Raw genomic sequence first — 15,761 nt, 5'->3', positions numbered from 1 at the left:
CCTTCTAATATAAACTGTTAGATAGGTTTATGCAAACAGTAAAACTATTTACTTGATGTATTAGTTTCCTAGGGCTACCATAACAAATTACCACCAACTGGGGGCTTAAAACAACAGAAGTGTATTCTTTCACAGCCTGGAGGCTGAAAGTCTGAAATCAAAGTGCCAGCTAGGCCATGCTCCTGTCTCCAATGGCTCTCGGGAAGAATTCAATTCAACCCATAACGCTTGGTAAAATCTCAAACATAAAAGAAGGCTTAGATGTATATGATAATGCAGAAATCTGAGGCAAAATAGTAGTTCATGTGTGCCAGACACAATATTGATAATCATCATGCTTAGCATTTACCTCATTCTGCTGCAGGAGTGTTTTATATTTTACTTAATGTATGTAGTGCTTGTGATGTAGGAAAGATAAATTACAGCCACCTTTGCTTTTAGAAACAGTAGTAACAGAAGCATGGACAGTATTAATTATAGCACAACAAGCTCTATTGACTTTTCATTGTTTGAAAGGCACTTGCCTTTACATGACCTCATTTGATTCTCATAATAATGCTCTGCAGTAAATAGAGGCAGGTATAATTATTGCTTTCATTTTATAAGGAAAAAACTTTGGGTCAAGGAAATTATTTTCTTGCCCAGATTGATACAGCAGGGATGCATAGGACAGAAATTCTGCTGTTCCCCCAGGTCTTCTGACTTCAAATCCTATGTTCTTCCCTCTTTAGCTAAGGCAGGACAATTTGAGCAGGAAAAGGTTGAAACACTTCATTTGCATTTCTATCACCATTCCTGTGGATACCACTAGAGTTCCTTTCAAAGAATAGGCTTCTGAGATCTTTCAGGACCACAGCAATTTCCATATTCTCCTGAGATTTTTTTGTTCGCAACTTAAAGAAAGCAGGTGATAGCAAGAATCTTTCCTAAATGCACAAATCTGACAATCTATTGAGACCAGTCCATATCTTGTGCATTAGCTTTGAAAACTTGCTGCATCCTTGTTTGCCTAAAATGCCTTTCATTATGAAATTCATTTGGCAATTTCAGGTTTCTATGTCCTGCTCATGTTAGTGGCCACCCCTTCCTCCAAACCCATGACTCTGGCTGGCATTATGTTCTCTATTTTAAGAGAAAAATAGACCATGACATGTGCTGATAACTGTCTAAGGCTACTATGTCTGTGATGGCACTAGAAACAAAGCTTGTACCTTTCTCTTCTGGAAACAAACTATTAGACTAGCCTTTGTGTTTATCTGAATTATTACTTCATTATATAGTTGTAGTAGTCCATTGCCAATTTAAAAAAAAAAAAAAAAAATCATCAGATGCCAAATTTGGAGTCAGGAGATATTTATACTTGAATTCTACACTCCATCTCATGCTCCAGCACCTTGTTCACTCTTTTCACCTCTTGGTCAAGGTTTTCTTTCCTTAGTGAAACAAGGTTAAATATAACACTTTCCTCAGCATCAAATGAGATCAGTAAAATGAAAGTATTTGGTAGATGATTAATTATATATCTGAATTCCATCACTTTTCGACGGCATTTCAGAGAGATTATGACGTACCAACAGAACTCAGTTTGTTTTTGAAAATGCCTTCCAAATCTACGTTATAAACACAGATTTTACTTCAGTTTACCTGGATAAATGATATAAAACTAAGTACAGTACTTTTTATGTCATACTTTCAACAGCTTTATTGGGATATAATTCTCATACCATACAATTTACCGATTTAACAATTCAGTGGTTTTTAATGTATTTGCAGAGTATTTTAATGTATTTGCAGATGAAATTAGAACATTTTCATCACAACAAAAAGATACTCCCCGTTTCCCTCTAATCCCACCAACCCTAGGCTACCACTACTCTATTTTCTATCTCTATAGATTTGCCTATACTGGGCATTTCATATAAATGGAATCATACAATATATGGTCTTTTGCAATTAGCATATTTAGCTTAAACTAATGTTTTCAAGGTTCATCCAAGTTGTGGCACTAATCAGTGCTTCGTTCCTTTTTTATGGCTGAATAATATTCCATCATGTGGATAGAACATTTGTGTACAAGTTTTTGTGTGGACATATGTTGTGATTTCTCTTGGGCATATACCTAGATATTTATATTTATACTTACATTTATATTATATTTATATACTTATATTTATAAAAAACATATCCTTGTTTTCAGAATTCTCTTTCTTATTTATGCTCATTGCTTTAAGATCTGTAAGTTCACAGAGACAATTTTGTAATAAGAGCAGATTTTCATTTGTCTCGACACATGATATCCAATGATATGGAAATATTTGATGCATTGACATTCATAGCATGAAAAGACAAATAATTGGAGCTTTTCTCTAATACCATCATTTTTATGTTTTTTAATCTCTCTCCTTAAAGTGGAATCTATTTTATACTCCTCAGCACAGTTTTACCATCTTTTCCTTAAAAACGTATTTTAGAAGGTGAACTGTAAAACAATTTGAATGAGAAAAAAGGATTTTCAGAAAAGGTTGGGGCTTTTTTAATATATCCTTCAGCAAGTTGAATTCTATTAAGATTTATGAACTGCATAGCAAGCTCTTTGAGGACAAAAGCAATGCCTCAATTATCTTTGCATTTATCATGGGTGCTCAATAAATATCTGTTATATGAAGGCCTCATTTTTCTGGTTAAACATTTGTAATTTATTTTTTATTGTGGTTATATATATACATACATATATATATACACATACATAAAATTTGCCATTTTAAAGTGTGCAGTATAGTGGCATTAATTACACTTGGGCTAAGTATATTTTAAGAGATCATTTTAACAAGAAATCTTTTTTAGAAAAACTGCTTTACTTTTGTCCTAACTGATGTTATCTTCACAGCTCTGAATTCCTCTCTGTTGATGTTGACTCTAGAGTTCACTAATACTGGCCTTCTCTACTTTGCGTTTAAAAGAAAAAATCATAGAGAGAGATGCTAGCAAGTTTGAATCAAAAAATAAACCTCAGAAATGTTGGATGTCAAATGATTATATTGCTTCCTTCTGTTCCAGTTATACTCAATAATTCCTAGTACAAATATTGGTCGTTAGAACAATTTTTGTGATGTGTGACTCAAAGGCCTTGGAATCAGCAATGTTTTCAGTAAAAATGAACCTACGGGAGGCTTATCACAGAACCCAATTGGCCTTCAAAGACATTGTTCACTGTAAATACCGTATCACGGCTTTAGCTGCCACTTTTGAGCAGTTGTAGTCTAGGAAACAGTTTTATCACCACATATAGTATTTACAAGATCATATGTAAACTCCATCAGTATTCTTAAATAGGCTAAAAAATAGATTCTTTAAAGAAACAGAAAAGAAATTTGTGAAAGGTTATAGGCTATCTCAGAGAATCCAGTAGGGCAAGAAAAACAGGTTTGAGGGCTTTGTAGCCTCAGAACTAATTTAGTGGAGACATTATTGCCCACCCCACAGTGCAAAGACCTCGTGGTTTGTGTTGCCAACACCACTAGGCTGGACAAAGGACACTGCTGTTTGAACTACTGCCACGGCTATCTTGGAAGCTAGATGTAGCTGCTATTGCAGTTGCCAATAACAGCATGGAGTCTTCTTTGTGTTACCAGCTTTCACTTCAAAGTTTGGGAACAATGCAACCTATTAGAGAGACTGAATTTTAAGGGAGTCTGGGAAAGCAAAGATCTAACATGTTTATCTCTATAGTAGGAGTTAAGCTCCGCTTCTTATGGTGGTGGCTTTCCTAATCAAAGAAACAAAGAGAAGAAAAGAATTCAGATATGGGTAGTCAAACAAATGACAAGTGATAGATGCCCACAATAACAACATAATTTTTAAAAAAGTAATTAATAGGAGTTCTGGCTCAGAAACCATAGCCTATATTGAACTAACATTCCTACGTAAAACAGTTATAAACTCTGGACAAAAAGAAATGTATTTAAATATATATGTATGTGTGTATAAACATATATATATAGAAAGAAACCACACTCAGCGAAATCCACATTTATATGAATTTCCTCTGAGAACTCTCTAATCATAGTGGTATGGACAGCGTATCATCAGGGTTCTCCATGGAAACAGAACCATATAATGAGATTTTTACAATTGTCTCAAGCAACCCAGGAATTGGCAAGTCCAAATTCTATAAGTTAGGCCACAAGTTGAGAAATCCAATGAAGGTTTTGATGAATTCCCCAGGAGAAGCTGACCAACTGAAGTAGAGACAGAAATTCTTCTTTTTGACTGATAAAATCATCAGTTCTCTCTTTAAAGCCTCCATCTGGTTGGATGAGACTTCTCTCTTTGCTGAAGGCAGTCTCCTTTGTTGATTGCAGATGTAATCAGCCATAGTTGCAGTCAACTAATGATTTAAATCCAAGAAAAAAAATCACAGTAACAATCAGGCCAGTGCTTGCTTGACCAAACAATTGGGCACCATAATCTAAGTTGACACATGAAATTAACCATCATAGCAGTAAGAACTCAAGCAGATAGGAATAGTATTATTGGATTGATGTGTTAAAAGTTGGAATTAAGGGCTGCCAGAGTGGCAGGAAGTATAGTAGGGGGAGGGAAAGCACAAAAAGGGGGGAACTATAGAGGGGCAATGTGGTGGTTTGGAGCTATTATGTACTGCAGAAAAGTCCTGTTCTTTTAACTCATCCCTGTGGGTGCAGACCTACTGTGGGTGGGACCTTTTGGTTAGGTTATTTCAATTGAGGTGTGACCCACCCCATTCAAGGTGGGTCTTAATCCTTTTACTGGAGCCCTTTATGAGAAGATAAAAGACAGAAAAAGCCCAGAAGCTCATACAGAAAAAGCTTCTGGAGGAGCTGAAAAAGGAAGCCACGGAGGCCAGAAGTTGAAAGAAATGAAACCTGAGGGAAAAAAAAACACCAGCAGACTCTAGCCATGTGCCTTTCCATGTGACAGAGGAGTCCCAGATGCCAGCAGCCTTTCTTCAGAGAAGGTATCGTCCAGTTGGTGCCTTAATTTGGACAATGTCATGACCTCAGAACTGTGAATTTGTAAGCTAATAAATCCCCATTGGAAAAGACCACTCATTTCTAGTATATTTCATTCCAGCAGCTTTACCAAACCCAAACAAGATTTTGGTACCGAGAAGTGGGGTGCTGCTATTTGCAACTAACAAAAATGCTGGAATGCCTTTATAAATGGATAAGGGAAAGATTATGGAAAAAATTGTGAGAAGCTTGATAGAAAAGGCCTAGTTTGCTTTGAAGAGACTGTTGGTAGAAATATGGGCACTAAAGGTACTTCCTATGAGGACTTAGAAATGATGAATGTTTCTTGCAAACTGGAAGAAAAGTGACCCTTTAAAAATGGCAGAGAATTTGGCAAAATTGAGTTCTCATGTCAGATGGAAGGCAGAATTTGAAAATCAGAAGCTGGACTATTTAGCCAGAGAGATTTGAAAGTAAATATGGAAAGTGTGGCCTGGGTTCTCCTTGCAGCTTATACTAAAATGCAAAGGGAAAGGGATAAGCAGAGAACTGAACTCTTGGGAACAAAGAAACCAGAAATTGATGGTTTTGAAAATTCGGGGCTTCCAGAAAGCAAGTCCCTAGAAATAGTGTCCCATGTGAGGATTTAGCAGAACATAGAAGCAGTCAGCCATTTCAGTGAGAGTTAGGTTTGGAGATGCAGATATCCAAAAATAATTGTGAAAAGTCCTATTGTCTAACAGTTGGGACCCCTGTGAATTGCATGCAAAACCAACAAGTGTTTTGCGAGATCTGTATGAATGGGACCACTGCCAGCCTGGACTAAAAGTGACAGAAAAGAGACAGATTGAAGGAAAAGTTACTTCAAAGGCAGAACCATGGAAGCCAAGGTCTGGAGCCAAGACACCTTGGGCCAGGAGAACAGACCTACCCATGGACATGGAAATGGTGAATTTGCCTCTGAGTTTGCAGACGGAGAGTCGTATGCCCCATTGTTCAAGTAGAGTGTTACCATCCCAGGGCTCTCAGATACCTGGGGATTGAGGAGAGCTTGGCCTCCCCATTTTTCAGAAAGAGTGCTGCTGCCCCAGGCTTCAGAGAGGGTGGAGCATATTCTCCAGGGATTGGAGCAAGTGTGGCTACCACCTCACTGTTCTGAGGGGGGTTGGGCCTGTGCTGCAGAGATGCAGAGAGTTCAGCTGCCACCCCGATGCTTGAAGAGGGTGGAGCCAAGATCACAGCCATCTCCCCAGTGCCTGGAGATGTGGAGCCCTCACACCAGTGTTTGAAGAAAGCAGTGCCACTGTAGAAGCCCTTGGAAAGGGTGGGGTCACTGCTCTATCAAGCCCTGAGAACAAAACATCATTCTATAGATGACTTTCAGACCTGGAAATCTAATGAAGTTTGCCCTGCAAGTTTTTGGAACTGTTGGGGACCCGGACACCCTCCTTCCAATTTTTCACTATGGCAATAGGAATTTTTAGCCTATGACTATCCTTCTTTGTATATTGGAAGCAGATAACTTGTTCTAAGACTCATAGGTCCACAGCCAGTGGGGAATTTTGCCCCAAGAGAGACCATGCCTGTAGCTGATTTTGATGAGACTTTGTACTTAATACTGTTTTGAAATGATTTAAGCCTTTGTGAAATACATGGAATGAATTTATTTTGCATATGAAAAGAACATGTCTTTTGGGGGTCCAGAGGGTGGAGCTGTTAGGTACCCCCAGAAAAGGCATGTTGTTTTAATCCATTCCTGTGGGTACAGAACTATTGTGAGTGGGACCTCTTTGGTTATTTCAATTGAGCTGTGGACTATCCCATTCAGGGTTGATCTTAATCCTTCTACTGGAGCCCTTTATGAGAAGATAAAAGATGGAAAGAGCACAGAAACGTGTACAGAAAAAGCCTCTAAAGGAGCAGTGAGAGGAAGCCACTGAAGCCATAAGCTGAAAGAAATGAAACTTGGGGTAAAAGGACATGCAGACTCCAGCCATGTGCCTTCCCATGTGACAGAGGAGTCCCAGATGCCAGCGGCCTCTCTTCAGAGAAGATATCATCCAATTGATGCCTTAATTTGGACATTTTCATGGCCTTAGAATTGCAAATTTGTAAGCTAATAAATCCCCATTGTAAAAGCCATTTCTGGTATATTTCATTCCAACAGCTTTGCCAAACAGAAACAGGCAAACTCCAAAATCTGTGTAAAAAAATGGTGATCCCTGAACTGGGTATAATTTTCAGCTGCTATCCACTGCAGACAAAGGATCGGAGACTTTGAAGCCTACCAGGTTAGAAGGATTTTGTAAACACTTTGAATTTTCCACAAACCCACCTTAATAAAGCATAAAACCAAGCATCCACAAGTTCAAGATGGTCAGCCAGAACAAAAATCAACACTCCTCAGGGGAAGATAACAGGATCCAGAGTCTCTGCAATGTATCGTCAATAATGCCAATTACCCCTCCCCCCAAAAAAGACACACAAAGTACATAGCTGTGACCCATGACATTCTTTGAAATTACCTATATGGCTGCTTGTTGGATCGTGCTTTGGAAGTTGTCAGCTTACTGTATATATGTTGTGTATTGCAGTGGGGAAGAGGCTTGGATTGTGGAGCTGTGGCCCATGGCGTTCTTTGGGATTTGCTCTCTGGCTGCTTGTTGGGTTGTGCTTTGAAGGTTGTCACTGTTCTCTGTGTGTGTTGGATTTCACAATAAAAAATGTATTTTAAAAAAATGTTTATTAGAGGGAGTTGGAATAGGGGAGAATTTTTTGACACTTCTGTTTTATTTTAACTATAAAAACCAATAAACTGCTGCCCATTTTGGAAAAAAAAATACTAGCAAGATGTAACCAATAAGCAAGAAAAAATTCAGGCACTCGCAAGAGACTTTTAAATGACCCCAATGTTAGAATTTAAAGAAAAGAAATTTGACACTATTATAAAATACCACATATTACATAAACAGCTATTATAAATTTCAAGATCTTTAAGGAAAAGGTTGTCTTGATAACTGAATAGAGAAACTCTTGAGAAAAATGAAAGCTATAAGAAAGATCCAAATAAAATGTCAAGAACAAAAAAGCAAGAACAAAAATAAAAATATTGGGGACCTAGTGATATACAGAAGCTAATGAGGCGGAATAATAATCTAATATGTTCAGATATGTTAATGATGGTGAATTCAAAGGTATGGGAATGGATAGGGGTGAGGATTGTTTGTTAATGGGATTATAAGTATCAGAGTTGTATTAAAGGTGAATAGAATTGAAAGAGTTTGTTTAAAGGCATGTTTCCCACAGATCAGCACCACAAATATAGATAGGTGTTTGCATGATATAATTTCTAAAGTATGACACACAAACACAAAAATACATCCTCATAGTAGCATCACAGAAAAACTGTTAATTAAGGAAAGTGAATGAAACTTTACCCATAAAAACTATGCTCTTTTATAATTTGAAAACAAAAGAATAATAAGTCTTCATTTTGGTGCTAATGAGTTTTATAAATTATGGTATGCAAATATATATCACACACACACAAAAGAACAAAAAAGCACAGTATCTGAAATGAAAACGTCACTGGATGGGATTAAGAGCAGATTGAGATTTCAGAACAAAGGTTAGTAATTTGAAAATAAACCAATAGATATAACTGAAGAAAATAGAGTAAAATATTGAGAAAAAACACAGCCTCAGTATTATATGGAATAATAAAAAGTAGACTGAAAAAAGAAGATGCCAGTGGAATATGGCTGAGTGAGGTGCTTCAGGGCTCCATCCCCTCACAGAAGCTTTGAACAACCAGCAAGAATTGTCAGAAACATCTTTTCTCAGGGATCCAGAAAAGCAGTTAAAAGACTGCAATAACAGGGCAAATGCCAAATCAAGAAAAGGCTTCTTAAAAGCAGTAAGATTCTGTCATCCTGGTTGGCTCCTCCTCCACCCTTTACCAGTTTGGCAAAAATCTAGACCACCTTTCTAGAATGGACCCTGATCCCAGTTCCTGAGAGAAGAATGTAATCCCCAGCACACACTGTGAGCATGTATGTCTGACTTGATCTATCTGGAGGTGATCTGAGGGACTTGCTCTCCCACAAGCTGCCCTGCGTGTAGAAGACAACTCACAAAACTCTCCTAACAGAACTCTGTGGGTTGTGCTGCTTGGAGCAAGGGCTTTCTGGCTGTAGCATATACAGTGCAGTGCCCTGGACCATGAGGAAACTTTCCTAGGGAAGAACAAACATTCATAATCATGTAAACAGGGTAATACCTAGGGACATGTGCACATGCCTAAGACAAGATCTATGTGCAGAAAGGATCAGTGAGGCCCCCTATACTCTGGTCTGAAGTTGTTCTCATACAACCCATGGAAAGGATATGCATCAAAGGAGAACACTTGCATGATCAATAGGCAAAGACTGAGAAAGATGTTTTCTTTCTATTCCTTCTTTTTTCTGTTAGCTGCTGGCATTCAAGGAAATCTCAGTCATAACACTAACTGGATACAAACTTATGCAACAGACACCACAGTATCTAAATTTCAGCAATAATATTCTAAAATATCAAAATGTTCAGGTTTCAACAAAAAATTACAAAACATACAAACAAACAGGAAGTGATGATCCAGGAAAAGGAGACAATTAAATGATTAAAAGCCATGAACAAGGAGGACCAAACATGAGACATAAGAGACAAAGACTTTTCTAAAATTGTCCTAAATATGCTCCAAGTGCTAAAGGAACACATAGACAATGAACTAAAGGAAATCAGGAAAACAATAAATGAACACAAAGAGATCAAATAGAGAGATGAAAATTATGATAAGGAACCAAACAGAGCTGAAGAACAAAGTAAAAGAAATTTAAAATATCCTACTGCAGTTCAAGAGAAATTTGGAGCTGGCAGAAGAAACAATCCATGAACTTGAAGATAAGACAATTAAAATCACTCAGTCTGAGGAACAGAAAGAAGAGTGAGGAATCTGTGGGAACCTATGGGATACCATCAAGTGTATTAATATACACATGGTGGGGGTTCCAGATGTAGAAAAAAGAGAGAAAGGAGCAGAGAGAAATTCAGAGAAATAATTCCTGAAAACTTCCCAAATTTAAGGAAAAACATAAAAATGCACATCCAAGATGCTCAATAAAGTTCAAACAGGATAAACCAAAATAGACCCATGCCACAGTATATTATAATCTGACAGTCAAACGTCAAAGATAAAGAGAGAATTCTGAAAGCTGCAAGAGAAACAACATGTCACCTACAAAGGGAACCTCGATATGATTAACTGCCAATTTCTCATTGGAAACCATGAAGCAAGAAAGCAGTGGGGTGATAGATTTAAAGTGTGGAAAGCAAAATATTGCCAAAAAAGAATTCTATATCCAGCAAAAGTTTCTTTCAAAAATGAAGGACAGATTATGACATTTACAGATTCAAACAAAAGTTGAGGGAGATTGTCACCACTAGACTGACCCTATAAGAGATGCTGGAGAGAATTCCACAGATTGAAAAGAAAGGACAATGGACAATAGATCAAAGCCACATGAAGAAATAAGATCCCCAGTGAGGGAAATGATAAGAGTAATTATAAATGTCAGTACTTTGTATTTTTGGTTTTTAACTCCACTTTTTACCTCCTACAGGATTTAAGAGACAAGTACATAAAATACAATGAGAAGCCAATGGTTTTGGACACATACTATGTAAATATGTACTTTGTTACAAGAAATACATAAAGGGTGGGAGGTTGGAAGGGGTATATATAGTGTTGAAGTTAAGTTGGTTTCAAAGCAAATGTATTGTTGTAGATTTAGGATGTTAAATACAAGTTCCATGGTAACTACAAAGAAAACATTGGAGAATATGCAAACTTGAAGAGACAGAAATTAGAATACAGGGGCAGGGGCAAGGGGGAACAGAGAGTTAATTCATAATGGGTGAAAGGTTTCTGTTTGGGGAGATGGGAAAGTTTTAGTAATGGAAAAATTTGACAAGTTCTTCAAAATTGTCATTTACACTATTTTACCCTTACTTTACTGCAATTTGGTAATGCTCCTAAATCCCCTAAAATTATTTCTTCAGAAGTATCTAATGACCTCCAGATTGGTAAATCTGATGGTCTTTCAGATATAACACATTGCCCAGTTCATCCTCCTTACTCCCTTTCCTTCCACTGGCTCCCAGGACAGTCCCCTTCTTCTCTCTTTTCTCCCTTAATTCCTTTGCTGGATGGTGACTTGCCTTTCTCTCCCTCATTCTAATGACTTCAGCCTTATGACTCTTCTCCTTTATACCATTTTTTCTGGGTGACGTTAAGAACTCTTACATCTTATACATTTTCACATCTGTCCCAGTGATGCAAATTTGTAACTCGGATCAACAAATTTGCTCTATTTTCTTCACATGAATTTCTTGAAATACCTTAAAATCAGCATGTCCAAATCCAACTCATATTCAGCCTCCAAAATTTGTTTCACTTCCTGGAGTGTACCCTGGAAGTGTACCCTGTTAAGAAAACGTCTAGAAGCCTTGGAATCTCAGTTATCTCTTTCTTCCTTACATCTACATCTGAACAATTAATTCCTATCAATTCTATATGATCAGTAGCACTGGAATCTTCACTGTTCTGGTTTGCTAATGTGCCATTATGCAAAATACCAGAAATGCGTTGGCTTTTATAAAGGGGGTTTATTGGTTACACAGTTACAGTCTGAAGGCCATGAAAATGTCCAAATGAAGGCATCACACAAGTAGACTGTGCCAGTTTGGATGTATTATGTCCCCCCAAATGCCATGTCCTTTGATGCAATCTCCTGGGGGCAGATGTATTAGTGTTGATTAGATTGGAATTCTTTGAGTGTTTCCATGGAGATATGGAGTGAAATGTGAGTAAAATGTTTGACTGGATAATTTCCATGGAGGTGTTAGCCCGCCCATTCGGGGTGGGTGTTAATTGGATCACTGGAGTCCTATAAAGGAGTTCACAGATAGAGGGAACTCAGAGCAACTGAGAGTGACATCTTGAAGAGCAGCTGCAGCTAAAGGAGGACAAAACACCCCAAAAGCCACACTTTGGAGAATGCCATTCTGAAACACACCCTGGAGCAAGCAGACGCCAGCTACATGCCTTCCCAGCTAACACATTTTCCGGATGCCAATGGCCTTTCTCCAGTGAAGGTACCTGTTGTTGATGCCTTACTTTGGACACTTTATGGACTTAAGACTGTAACTTTGTAACCAAATAAACCCCCTTTATAAAAGCCAATGCATTTCTGGTATTTTTCATTCCAGCAGCATTAGCAAACTGGAATATATACCTTCAGTGAAGGAAGGTCAATGGCATCCAGAAAACCTCAGTTAGCTGGAAGGCGCATGGCTGGCATCTGCTGGTCCCATGTTGTGTTCTAGCTCTTCTCTTAGCTCCTATGCATTCTTCAAATTGTCTCTCTAGGCTGCAGTACCTCCGTCTGTCTGTGAATACTTTTGTAGGACTCTAGTGATTCAATTAAGACCCACCCTGAATGGTTGCTGTAACACCTTCATGGAAATTATCCAATCAAAGTTCTCACCCACAGTTGATTGAGTCACATCTCCATGGAAACACTTGATCAAAGGATTCCATCCTAATAAACACTAATACGTCACCCACACAAGATTGCATTAAAGAACATGGCTTTTGGGGGACATAATGCATCCAAACTGGCACATTCACTCTTCCATCTCTTACGTGAAATTACCTCAGTTCAGGCCTGCAAGTGCCTCTGGGGGGACTATTTTCAACAGTGGCATTTCCTGCCCAGTATCTCCATCCTTGAATCTGTTTCATTTATAGAGAGTTTCCTGAATTCTGATCTCATGATTCCATTGATCAAAAAATTTTAGTGCTTTTCTTTTGCCTAGGGCATAAATTTCAAACTCTTTAGAAAGGCATCCGATGTCCCCACCCCAGTCTATTTTCTCAAACTTCTCTCTCCACCCATTTCCCCAACACCCCTCCACACTCCAGCCACACAAACAATTTCACCATTACTCAAACATGCCTCACCCCCTCCACCTTCATGCTGGCTTGGACTCTATACTTATTTTTAGTACTTTAGATTTAAAATACTTACATTCATTGTCTTTTTCCTCCATCACACCATAAACTCCTTAAGGAGAGAAAACGTGCCTCATTCATAGAGCTGCCAGATTTAACAAATAAAATTACACATGCCCATTTAAATTTGAATTTCAGGTAAATGATAATTTTTTTTAGAATAAATATGTACCATTTGGGGCAGATTTAGGACATACTTATACTGAAAAAGTTATCCATCATTTATCTGAAATTCAAATTTAGCTGGATGCCCTGTATTTTATCTGGCATCTTTTATTTCATCTTTTTGTCTTCCATCACTTAGCACATTCTTGGTGATCTGCTCAAGATAAATTGGCAGAGTTTAATTTAATGGTACAAATGACTTTCCATTAAGGAGTTGCTATGTAGTAAAATAACAAATACAGGAAGAGAGGAAGGAAAATAGAGTATTAGGTTCAAGTGGTAAAAGGAGGTACGAAAGGGTAAGTACAGGGAGTGAAGAAAAACTTCATCATTTGGCAGAAAAATCATTGACCCATACTTCAAGAGACCTGAACTCTGGTCTCCAGGAAGTTCATCTGCTAATAAATTGTTGACACCAGCAAAGTCTCTTCTCTGGGATTCATTTCCAAATATATAAAATAAGGTGATTTAACTAGGATCCCTCCTAGTCTTAAAATAAGGTGAAAGAAATTTAATTGTAAGCCTGATATACTTAATCTTATTTAGCATGTGAACTCTCTATAGAAGATTGGAAAGATTCAAGTTGTACCATCAAGAATGTGTACAGCATATTCTTGATGTGTCACGTCTACGCACATTACTTTTAGGATTGTGTGTGTTTACCCATATTAGTAGCAACTGACACCCCAGCCCAGAGTGGTCTCTGCACAGAAAACACAGAATATATAAGTTCTCATTGTCACACTGTCCTTGAGAAGATGGGCTGCTTCAGAGCATCAGTGAAGCATAACACCTGGATTCAAATCCATATTCTATTACTTAACAGTGGTGGGACTCTATGCAAATTACCTAAGCCCTCTGTGATGAGTTTCCTTATCTGGGGAAAATGTATGTGCACATCAAAATGCTTAGAGAAAGTGGCCAAGTACCTGGCACATAGTATGAATTATATTAATTTTACTATTGTATGTTTTTAAAAGGTCTTTCTAGCATTTCATAACCCAACTGACAAAAACCATCTGATTGTGTTCCATTTAGGAAGATTTTGATAGCATGAAATTAAAAACTTGACTACTACTGGCTTAAAGCATAAAGCCAACTCGTGCTTAACTGAGAAGAAATCAGAGGAAGGTAGAACCCGGCAGGATCAGGGGATCAACCATGTTAGGAAACTAGGCCAGCATCTCAGGAACCCTCTCCTCATCCTTTGGCAAGCTGGCTTTCATTCTCCAGCTGGCTGCAAGGTGGCTGCTGCAGCTCCAAACCGCACATTCTCAGAGAAAAGCCATCAGAGGCGTGAAAGAATGGTTTTCAATTTTTATCAGAAAAATCCTTCTCAGGAGCCACCCAGCAGAGCTCTCCATGGACTCACTGACTGGAGCTGGGTCACATGCATAGATTTTGCACAAGGGAGGTTGGCGAAGCAATTATCTCTTTTTTGGAGAAGGAGGTTGAGAGGGATTGTGGGGGCAACCAGCAGTGTTTCTCATGAACAGTTTTGTGTTAATATGGCTTTTTCCCTGAAGCATATAATTTGGGAACAAGAATGTGCTCATCTCCAAACGGTAATAAGCATCTTCCTTACCCTACTACTCTACTTAACAGTCAGACAGCACTTTTACTCTAAAATGTGGAAATAATCTGGAAAAAACCCTTTTTTGGAAAGAAAGTAATTAATTGTGAGATAATGTAAAATGTGCACTGAAAACATTGGAATAATTTTCATTTTGTAGGAGGAATACTTTATACACAGAGAGAGAGAGAGACATCTATCCCTAATGTTGTTTAGAACGTTCCATTTTCCAGCTAATACAGAGGGGGAAAGACCATTTTTTTTTTAATATGTGCATGCTATTCCTGTCAATTTCCATTTATAAAAGTGAAAAAATGCTTTCTGTATTAGGAATGAACAGATTTAGCATTAAAAAAAATTGTTTTCTTGTATTTCTCCATAATGCACCTACATGTAACCTTTCCTGTTTTTCTAAGGTGACAAGGACAAAGGAGGTAGTTTACTTTGTCTATATTTTCAGTACTTTTATATGGATCTAAATAACAGAAATGAGGGGCTTGATTACATACATATTTTCTGTTATATAAATTTGGTTTTATAATGATCTGAAGTCACAAAAGAGGTTTGTGAGCCTACTGTTCAACAAACACCTCTGGAATAATTTGCAAATAGAAAAGAAATAAGTAGAATATTAGGAACCTATTATTCTCTTTTATATGATTGCATGTTTCATTCATAGCATTCCAAAATAGGTCTCTACATATGCATATAGGACTATCTAATGTGGGCCTCATCTAAAAGGCAAAAACCTAGACAAAAAAAAATATTTTCATGTTACGCTAGTAAACATTTTTATGGTTTTCTTTTAAATTTTGTGAGCTGTCACCAAGTGTATATGAAAATATTTTTCAGTCTCTGACAACTGGGATGTCAAACCAGGAATTATAATGTTAAAAGAATAACTGAAAGGGCTTTTAGGCAA

At 37.7% G+C, this 15,761-nt stretch overlaps 1 protein-coding gene across 2 annotated transcripts in view; it reads left to right on the top strand.

Moving 5' to 3' along the window:
- Positions 1-15,761, top strand: part of DLGAP2 (DLG associated protein 2) — a 666,966-nt gene that overhangs the window by 559,031 nt on the left and 92,174 nt on the right. The window lies entirely within an intron of this gene.

The sequence above is a fragment of the Choloepus didactylus genome, chromosome 20, assembly GCF_015220235.1.
Source record: "Choloepus didactylus isolate mChoDid1 chromosome 20, mChoDid1.pri, whole genome shotgun sequence".
Taxonomy (NCBI): Eukaryota; Metazoa; Chordata; class Mammalia; order Pilosa; family Megalonychidae; genus Choloepus; species Choloepus didactylus.
Note: the sequence above shows the minus strand (reverse complement) of the source record. Positions and strands in the feature narration are given on the sequence as shown.